Source organism: Sarcophilus harrisii, chromosome 4 (assembly GCF_902635505.1).
Source record: "Sarcophilus harrisii chromosome 4, mSarHar1.11, whole genome shotgun sequence".
Lineage (NCBI taxonomy): Eukaryota > Metazoa > Chordata > Mammalia > Dasyuromorphia > Dasyuridae > Sarcophilus > Sarcophilus harrisii.
The window spans coordinates 153,847,990-153,859,263 of NC_045429.1; positions in this window are offsets into that span (position 1 = coordinate 153,847,990).

Below are 11,274 nucleotides of genomic sequence, written 5' to 3' on the forward strand. Positions count from 1 at the left end.
TTATTTTATATTATTCCCGGTTTTCTTTATAAATCTCACCTGCAGCTCCATTTTTAGCATAAAAGCTTATTAGTAGTCTATTAAAAACAATCACTAGCTTTTCAGCAAAATGTACAGGTGTAATTATTTTTTACAATAGCATATACTGACACTGTGAATACTGTTCTTGAAATATCAAAGTTTAAAGTTCATTCTTTTCTTCCTTCCTTTTTTTTTTTTTTTTTTTTTTTTTACTTTGGTGAACCACCATCTCCCTCAACTGTGAACTAAATAATTGCACATTTTTAAAGATTTTCAGTCTTTGGAAGTCTATATACAGATCCCAGACAATTTTTTTTTTCTGAATTGATGATTGATGTAGTCAAATAAGTACATTGACTTGCTCCACTTTCCCTCCTCCACTGAATTGATTAGATGTTTTGATATAATCTTATGTTAATCAGCATGGCAGTAAAATGTTTGATCCTATAAAAAAAGGGCCACTACTACTTTCTTCTCTAGGATTCTCTATTGCCACCCCACCTCAGAAAATAAAATAAATTTCATTTATATTTATATGTTTGAAGAAAATTATAAAGGTAATAATTAAATGACTAGACAATAGCAGGTTACTTCTTAAATAATATTTAAGAAACATTGTAGGAATGTCAAGTGCCAGAAATGCAAAGTTTCAGCTATCAAATTTCCTTATCATTCCTGGGAAATAAGGAAGCACTGTCATATAAAATCTCATCACAATTTGAAACCCAGAATATGGGTAGGTAAGAAGCACAAAATAAGGAGATAGATAGATAGGAAAGAGAAGGGGCAAGGGTATGCAATACTTGTGCACTTATTATATGCCAGCCTCTGTGCTAAGAGATACAGATATTAGCAACCAAAACATTATAGTATAATGAAGAAGATTTAAAAATGGGCAGGGGGTGAAATTTAGGAATATGATGAGACTTTAGCAGAAGTGGTATGGAAGTATGGGTCCTGAGAAGAGGCAAAATTCACTAAACCTGAGATTCTAGTAAAAGGTAAATAAAGTATAATGGATTTGGATAATGGATAATGGAAAGAGAGCAAATGGAGTAATAAAAGGAAGTTTGGAAAGGGAAGAGAGCATTTTATTTATAGCATTAAAACTCACTTCTGAGAAGTATTCAACTTTAAGATTTCATTAAATTTATTCATTTATCTGTCTATTTATTTATGTTAAATTTCATGATGGACAGGAATGGAATAGGAAAATAAGGATTGGAGTGTCTCTTAATATGGAAAAATAAATTGTGAATTCTTTGTAGACCATTGGCCTGGTCCTAGAAAACAAGGAATACCAGTTTCACTTAATTCTGGGGGTATGGATGCCCTGGGCTTAATGCTTAACTTTGTCATTTCATTTTATTGCCAGTCATTCCTTTAAAGTTTTTTACAATTTTTTTCACCCTTGAAAATAAAATACTTAATGCATTTATGTTTAGCCATAACTGATCACATGAACTTAATATTTCTTGTAAATTAAAGTGATTTTGTTAGAAATATTTAATATATAAAATTAATGACAAAGGAAACAGAAAGATTTAATGTTTGTTTTTAATGTCCTATATTCATCAATCCTTGCCATAACTTATGATTTGGGAAATAGATAATACAATTATGATTCTTCCATATAAAAGTTAGATGATTTAGAAAAATCATCATGGCAGATATTTGATCTTGGAGATATTGATTTTAGAAAGAGGTACTGAATCTGTTTCCCACAAAGTGACATAAATGAAACATAATAGTTGAGATAAATATTCCATAATGTATTTCATACATGTATTTCATACAAAACTTCAAATTATTTTTAGCTAAAGACTTATAGCTCTTTGGCTTTCAGGAAAAATTAAGAATCTCTGTTAAATATATTGCTTTGGGAAGCTGCATTGAATTTCTGGATTCCATTTTGGGAATGCATTGATTTTATTTCCGTATTGAGTGGCAAAAATATGTACTGATTTAAAGACTACATAAAGATGAATTGATTTCTATATATAAAAATCACATTTTACTTTTAAGTTGACTGAAAAGGCAGAAAAAGGTTAGTGTTAACATAATTATTTCAGTGTGAATCAAAACTATTGATATAAAAAGGCCTTAAAATCTTTGCAGTTTTCTTTTACTATGTTGTTTTACACATGAAGGAAAATGTTTGGCTATGAGTACAGCTGAGATTAGATTTGAATAAAGATTTGAAAGCAGTGTGGAATTGTCATAGAGGAATTCTATTTAGAAACTTTTTTTTCTTCAGCATTATCGTTTTTTGTATGTGTATTTATTTTCCTTTTAGTTTATTGTTTAAAAATTTGCATTAAAATAGCTATTTGTTTCATAGTTCATCTGTTCCTGCTGAAGTCCTACTCTTATGATTATGATATCCCAATTGTTTACTGTAGGAATTATAATAATATGAGAAACAGATTATGGCTTCACAATGAATGCAAATAGCAAGACTAGATAAATTCATAGGGAATGAAAAGAGTGTTTTCATGCAAAGTTTGTGTATTATTAAAGAACAAAGGAAAGTAAAAACAGGAGAAAGGGACATTACAAATAAAATTAGTGGGCAAATTATAACCTGTCTACCAAAAGTCCCCTCACTTTCCAATCAGTTCCTTATTTTTGCTTTCTGTTCTAAATAAATATGTATTGATGGCAATCTTGCTATCTGATTAAATAGATCTGATATGTTCTAACTCATTTGTAACTATATTTGTTATTAATAAAATATTTTATTTTGTCATTTTTTTTTGGTATTCTTATGATATTGTATATAATATTTTATTCCTGGCTGCTGCCAAAAAGAAAATTTCTAGAAGATAGATATAACTATATGTATAAAATTGAAGAGCTGGTAGAATTTGAATCCACTGGTATACACATAAGGTAATTAAGGCAAAAAGGAGTTACATGAGTCTCCAAGTATTATACAAAAACACTGATTTCTTTATTTTGAATCTCCAAAGAGTATTATCCCAACTAATCACATAATCTATACAAGATTTGGTTTAGAATGATTTTATTATTTCTTTTTTTTAAAAAAAGGTTTTAATTTTCAACTATGCATAGTTTTCAACCTTTGCCCTTGCAAAACCTTGTGTTCCATTTGTTTTCTCCCTTCCTTACCCCCACCCCTCCCCTAGCTAGACAGCAAAGAATCAAATATATGTTAAACATGTGCAATTCTTCTATACATATCTCCACAAATATCATGCTGCACAAGAAAAATCAGATTAAAAAGGAAAAAAATAGAAATAAAACAAAATACAAGCTAACAACAACAAAATGTGAAAAATACTATGTTGTGATCTATTCTCAGTCCCCACAACCCTCTATCTGAATGTGGACAGCTCTCTCTGTCATAACACCACTGGACCTGGCATGAATCACTTTAGTGTTGAAAAGAGCCACTTCATTCAGAATTGATCATCATATAATCTTGCTGCTTCTGTGTTCTCTTGGTTCTGCTCATTTCATTTAGCATCAGTTCATAAAAATCTCCCGAGGCCATTCTGAAATCATTCTGCTGATCATTTCTCATAGAACAATAATATTCCATAATGTTAATATACTATAACTTATTCATCCATTCTCCAACTGATGGGCATCCACTCTGTTTCTAATTCCTTGCCACTACAAAAAGGGCTGCTACAAATATTTTTGCATTTGCGAGCCTTTTTCTCTTTTTTATGATCTCTTTGGGATACAGCCCCAGTGAAGACACTGCTGGATCAAAGAGTATGCACACCCTTGGAAATGGTTCCATATTGCTCTCCAGAGTGGTTGGTTCAGGCCACAATTACATCAAAAATATATTACTGCCCCAGTTTTTCCACATTCCCTCCAACATTCATCATTTTCCTGTCATTTTAGCCAATCTGAGAGGTATGAGGTGGTATCTCACAATTTGAATATCTCTAATCAATAGTGATTTAGAGCATATTTCATATAATTATAAATGGCTTTAATTTCATCATATGAAAAATGTCTATTCATATCTTATGTCTTACCATATCAATTGTAGAATGGCTTAAATTATTATAAATTTGAATCAATTCTATATATTTTAGAAGAGGCCTTTATTAGAACTCTTGGATGTATTTTTTTTGCCCAACTCACTGTTTCCTTTTTAATCTTGTCTCCTTTGGTTTTGTTGATTTTTAGTTATTTCTCAAAAAAAAAAAATCTCTAAAAAATTCTAAAAAAAGATCAATGTCCCAAGATGAAAATATGTTTACATTGAAATTTGAAAGAATATAAAACAATTTCCTAAAACAATTCCAAATGAGGAGTTCCACAAATATTCTGAACAATTAAATCTCTATTGCAAAATGTCTTACTTCCCCATTAAAATCAAATCATTTTCTCCAAGGTTACCAAAAATTTCTTTAAAGGCTAAATCTGATTGACTTTACTTAGCCTTTTTTCCTTTTGACACTCTCCTTCTGCTGTGTAATCATTCTTCTCTAAGCTTGTGTCCCACTTCTTTTTCCTGGTTTTCCTCTTAAAACACTACCTGTTCTTTTTTGGTCTCCTTTCTTGGATCAAAATTCATTCCCTGCTCACGAACCTTGGATGTCTTGCAATTCAGGAATAGGAATTTGTTAAGTATTAAATATACTGAGTTGTCTCTGGGGGAGAGGGTCAAAAGTAAAGTTAAAAAAAAACCCAAAAAAGCAAAAGTAGTCTAATGAGAGAAGGGACAATATGCAAATAACTATAAACAACAAAGATATATCAAGGAAAAACTAGAAATAATCAACAGAGTCAAAGTATTATTACAATTGAGGGAGATTGGGAGAAAAAATTCTTGTAGTAGACATTTTACAGTAGACAAGTATGTATGAGAGTCTTTGGTCTTTGGTTCCTCTAATTTAAATATATCTTTTTTTTATTTCATTTGCTCCCAAACGTTTAAGTAGTATCTCTATATAGATAACTTAAATTTTAATACTGAAGTATAATATTTTTCCTGGAATTCCAGCCCTACATCACCAAGGACCTGCTAAACATTTGTTCCTACACTACAAACTTATCCTTCTCTACCTCAAACTCATTATATCTAAAATATTGTTTCTACCCCTACTTATCCCAGTTTCTTGCTTCTCCTCAGTCCCATGTCTGATGAGTGTTCCATCATTTTCTAGTCAATCAAATTTATAACTTCATAGTAATCCCTGACTCTTTTTTCTTTATTTTTGCCTTATTCCTTGTAACCAGAACTATTACTAGGGAAGGGAATCTAGAATATCAATATAGCACATTGATATTTAGATTGTATTGATAGTACTTATAATCCTTCAGAAGTAATAATACAACAACACTATTTATGAAAAATAATCTGTTGAAATTGGAAATTTTCAGATGCCATTGCTTCCTAAGCTTTTAGTTGAGTAGCTTCACTTTGTCTGTCTCCATGTGAAATGGGGAGGGAGACGTAAGGGAAACATATTTCTAATCATTTATTGAGTATTCTCTTATCCTTTCCTATCCTTTGTCTTGTGAAACTCCTTTGGGTTTTTGGGAAGCTTACTATAGGCCTGAAAATAGTTACGCTTTGTCCATACCCTTTCAGTTGTCATGTTGTACTCCCAACATCTATTAAGAGTGTCCTCTCCTTTCCACCCTGTTGGAAAATAGAGACCTGGACCTCAGCAAGTTATGGCAAAAGAACAACAACAATAAATAACAATATTAAAAAAAAACTTTATAAGTGTGAGATTGGAGAGACATGGCTAGACAGATCATCTGAAAAAATAAACAAACTTAAATTTGTAGTAAACTAAAGTGATTTGAGTTATCAGTGTAATGTGAAAGTCACAAAAACTATTTATTAGACTGAACTAATGAAAGCATATTGTTTAGACTTAGAAAGATGATGGTCTCATTGTATTCTATAAGTTCATGACATATTGGGAATATCCTATTTTCTTTTGGGCTTAATATTTAATTAAGAACACTGGCAAACTGAAGAGAAGTTAGAAGTGGACTATAAGGATAGAATAATATTAGAATTAAGAAAATATATTTTTCCAACATGGTATATTAGAACAAATTATTTTGAGTGAGACCAAATACCATTTACATTTCTAAAAATATTAATTGCTCAAAGGTAGGAGATGCTTTTTATTCTTGCTTTTGCACTGCAAATATCAGAATAGTTTCTTGAACATACCTAATGATTAATACATATGTATCAATTGAAATGCATACATATGTATTAAATATGAGACTCAATGTTCCAATACTTGATTTTATCAACACAATAATCTTTATGAAGAGAAGAACAAGAAAAAACTCAAAATCTGGGGGAGGGCATCTTCCATTATGATCTGATTTGAAATACCTTTTGCTGGGTTCAATTGATATTAATAATCACATAATTTTAAAAATTAAATTATTCCTGTGGTTAGTTATATGAAGAAATATTATATAATATTATTCACATACATTAAGAATATTTTGACAGTCTTCATTTTATACTCCCAAATCACTTTTTAAAATCAATTAACAAATATTTATAAAGTGCTTACTCTGTATGGACTCTGTATAGATTCAGATCCTGCCATTAACATGCACTTATGTAATTTTTCAGTGATGCATATGGCTCCATAAGGCTTTAAGTTGTCAAATAGATGCAGATATGATTTGGTAGAGGACATTTCTTCTTTGAATATTTTACACAGATAGCTCCCCCCCAAAACATACCACCTTCCAGGAAAATATATCATATAAAATAAAAGAGGAGTAAAGTAATAGACTATTTCTGCTATCTCTGATTATAATCTCATTCCCAAGTAATAGCATTCTTTCATATTCCATTTTCCTACCTTTTCTATCTAGCAATGATTCAAATGTTCAAGTCAAAATTTTCTTAGAACTTCAACTTTTCATTGAGTGTTAACTATCCCTTTCAACTCTGTGATACTTAGAAATCTGATAAGTATCCCTTCGATGCATTTAATCAGATAACTGGCAAAAATAAATTTAATACCACATGTCAAAGGCATATTCTATAGTACTTACTTCAGTAAGCTGCTAATGACTTTTTTTTTGGTTAGTCATTCAACAATATCTCTATCATATTTTTGTCCAGCTTGTATATTTCCACATTTTTCACAAAAAAATAGAATAAGATTCTTTGTTATATGTTTTGCTAAATGTCCAGGAAAGTATTTCAATTGCATTTCCCTGATCTATAAGACTAGTAGCCCTGACTAAATAAGAAATATGATAAGTTTGGTAGAAGCAATTATTGCTTGAAGCCATGCTGTTTTTCTGTGATTACTACTTCCTTGTTTGAGATAGTCATTGTTTTAGTATTATATTCTGAAACTTTTAGCAAACAAAATATAACTCACTGATATAGTGTTTGCAAATTCTACTTGCTTTACTTTTATGAAAATGAAGAAAATTATTCTTCCCAAAGGTATGGTTCTTTTCCTTTCCTTCTATTCATTCTCTCCCCTTCTTTTCCCTTCTCTTCTCTTACCACAATTACTTTGTAATGGTGTATAGAACTGCATCTTTCATTCTTTGTGGTTTCTTACAATATTCTCCTTTTCCTTCATGCTTCCTGAATTTTTATTTTTATTCTTCAGTCATTTGTTATTTTCATTGGTAGCATTTATAGGAGGGAACTCTTCAAAACATAGTTTCTGGAACTATGTAAAAACAAATGGTGTGAATGATAGATATAGTGAACAACTCTATGTTTGTCTGTGTATGTGATAATTTAAAGTAGGATAATTTTAAAAATGTCTCTTCAAACAACTATGCAGGGACTTACTTACTCTAGGAGACCTCAAAGCATCCACAAAAGCTCATTTTTTGCAAAGGAGAATCAAGATCATTCCAATTAATTTGGAAGTTATAGAAATTTGTTATTTAATACAAACTTAAAGTTCAGAAATAGCTCAGATTATTTGAATTTGGCCTGTGCATGTTTTCATATGAAAATTATAAGAATAATATAAAGTTTTGACTTCTGATTTTAGCTGGATATTTCCACTTTTATTATAATATTTTTTTTCTTTTTCCTGAGAAATATTTCAGTATTGGATCCATTACATTTATTTTATCAGTTTTAATGCAAGGATTATTACTGTAATTTACATTTCTCAGTAAGAAGCAAGGGATTCCTGCTGTGGCTCTTTCCCCCCAGTATGCCACAAATTAACAACAGAGATACATTAAAGCCAATACAAGAAAAAAAGTTAATTCTTTTCAATATAAGAAAAATTATCTGCCCATGGGGCTACATAATTCCCTCAATAATATTCACAGAAAGAAGAAAACAGAGTTTATTGTAGAAGCTGCATTAATATTTTAGTTGCATATAAGACAAGATCATAAATCTTAAGATAATGTAGTAAAATCAATATTGATCACTGAAAATAGAAGCATTATCTTTAAGGCCATGAACCATTAAAAAATCCCAAGAGAAAAAAAGGTACACTTGTATTTACCAAGAATTACTAGAGTCTTAATAATATATTAAATACATATGCTAGATGTGGATTGTGTCCTTTATTTTATATTGACATCAATGGAATATGTTCTTAATAACAAACAAACAAACATTTATTCTAAATGTAATTACTAGGAATTTCATCTTATAGATATCAAATCCAGGATCTAGCTTGAAATAATAAATGTTGGCATATGGATGGTCCATTTTGTGAAAAACAAATATTTTTTTTTGCTTGTTTGTGTTTCTTTTTCTCCACTAAACTATGCTAAGTAATTTTAATTTAATCAATAGGTTTTTCAAGAATTCTTAATATATGGTATAGGAAAACTTAGTAACAGTGTATCTTTTAGAAATGAGAGTCCATTCCCCCATGAATCATGGTATGCGTGGCACACAGACTTAAAAATCAGTTGGGATATTCATATTTGTGAGTATCTATAGTTATAAGTGTATCCATTGCCATCCTTAAACTCCCATGGCATTGATACTTTTGTTAACCTGAGACAATTATGCAGTTTTAAAATCTAAAATAGGAATAAGTCTTTTGAGCAGGCAAGGGATAAAAACAGTCTAATATAGGTTTTCACAAAATTCTGATGTCTATTTTTTATTTAAAGTTTTTTTTTTTAAATTTTCAAAATATGTCAGTAGTTTTCAATATTCACCATTGCAAAACCTTGTGTTCCATTTTTTTTTTCTCCTTCTCCTCATCCTTCCCCCTTCCTTAGGTAGAAAATAATTCAACATATGTTAAACATGTGAAATTCTTTTATTTTCACTATTATCATGCTACACAAGAAATATTGGGTCAAAAAGGGAAAAAAATGAGAATGAAAACAAAAAACAAACAACATAAAATAAAAATACTATTTTGGGACACTCAGTCCTCACAGTTCTCTCTAGGTGCAGGTGGCTATATTCATCACAAATCCATTGGAACTGATCTGAATCACTCAGTGTTGAAAAAAGCCACATCCATCAGAATTGATCATCATATAATTTTGTTGTTGCTATGTAGAATGCTCTCTTTGTCCTACTTACTTCACTTAGCATCATTTCATATAAGTCTCTCCAGGTCTTTCTGAAATCATCCTGCTGAACATTTTCATAGAACAACAACATTCTATGACATTCATATGCCATAATTTATTCAGCCAGCTGATGGGCATTCACTCGGTTTCCAGTTCCTTGACACTACAAAAAGCACTGCCACAAACATTTTTTCTACATTGTATTCTAGATAGGAAAATAAAACATGTTTATAGGTTTAGCAACAATATGTTGGATGTTGTATTTTTCTACTATTCCACCCTTATTGAATGTTTCCCTTTTTACCATCTTTGGAAAATTCATAGGCTCTTTATCTCATACTCCCAACTCATGGAAGAAGACATTATAGCTAGCATATCCCTTGCTCCCTAATCAGCTGTTCTCGGAGTAAAAATGATCTTACTTTAAATTTGTTTTTCATTGTCAATTTAAATCCTTTATTTCTTCTCTGAATAACTCATTGATATAGTTTGTCCTTTCATTAATTAGGGGATGTCAGTCTTACAGATTACTTTCAGATATTCAATTCATAGATTTTTCTCATTCCATTAAATTTATTTTTATTCTAGCTATATTGAAATTTCTTTGGAAAAAAGGTTTTTTTAGATATATAATTGATATTATATGATTTATTTGTCTATGCTATTCTTAATCTATTTATGATTTTTCCCTCTTAATGTCATTTGTGAAAAATGTAAATGATTTTTAGTTGTAAAAGATCATGTGATTATTTGAAATATATTATAGCATATAATATGATACTAATCTATGCCTATTTTATTTTATTTTTAAAAAAATCACAATTACTGTTATATTCCAGCAGTTCTAAATGATCAAAAAGTCATCAAAAACTACTGGAGGATCCCTCCCGTTTAATTTTTTTTTTAAATTTAAGATCTGAGAATCTATTTAAGACAATGTTCTTGGGACATCATTATTACCAATAAATCATTTTTTTCATTATAGATACTTCTCTAGTGCCTTAAAGTTTCCACATACATTACATACACTATTTCATTTTGTTACCACATTAGTAACACAAGGTAAGTACTGTTGTAATACAGGAGCCACCTGACAGTGGCTGCTGAAGATCCAACCCAGACCTGCAGAATGTATCTCCTTGTGTGAGAGGATGATACAAGGAGACTGAGAGGCAGTTGCTGTTCTCTGACCTCTCTGACTAAGAAGCCTTTGAGTTGTCTGACCTCTCTCCTCTTCCCTCTGCCTCCAATTTATCTCATTCCCAGTCCACAACACCTGTGTCAGCAAAGGCTGCCTTGCATCTTCTTCAGATGCTATGATCCAGAGCTGTGGAGGCTCTCTGAGAATTGACCTGTGCCTTAACAAAGTACTATAGTTATTATTGCCATTTGTCACATACAAATACAGACTTATGGAGGGTAAATATCTTGGCCATTGTCACAAATCTAATAAATATTAGATAGGTTTCAAAACCAGATGATGTGCATTGGTTTTGTCTCATACTTTAGTAAATGTAGAAGGTACAAACAATTCACAAAGGTCACATAAACAAATATAAAAGTCTAGCACATTTGATTTGCTTGTGAGTTTTCTTTGAAGGAAATTTACTTTTTATTTCTTTCTTATTATTTTCTTCATCTTTCCCTATTGTATAAGATATAGTTCTTTACATAATTGTATGTCTGTGTATGTGTATGTATGTGTGAATATGTTTATATAATCTTCCTATCTTTGAACAATTC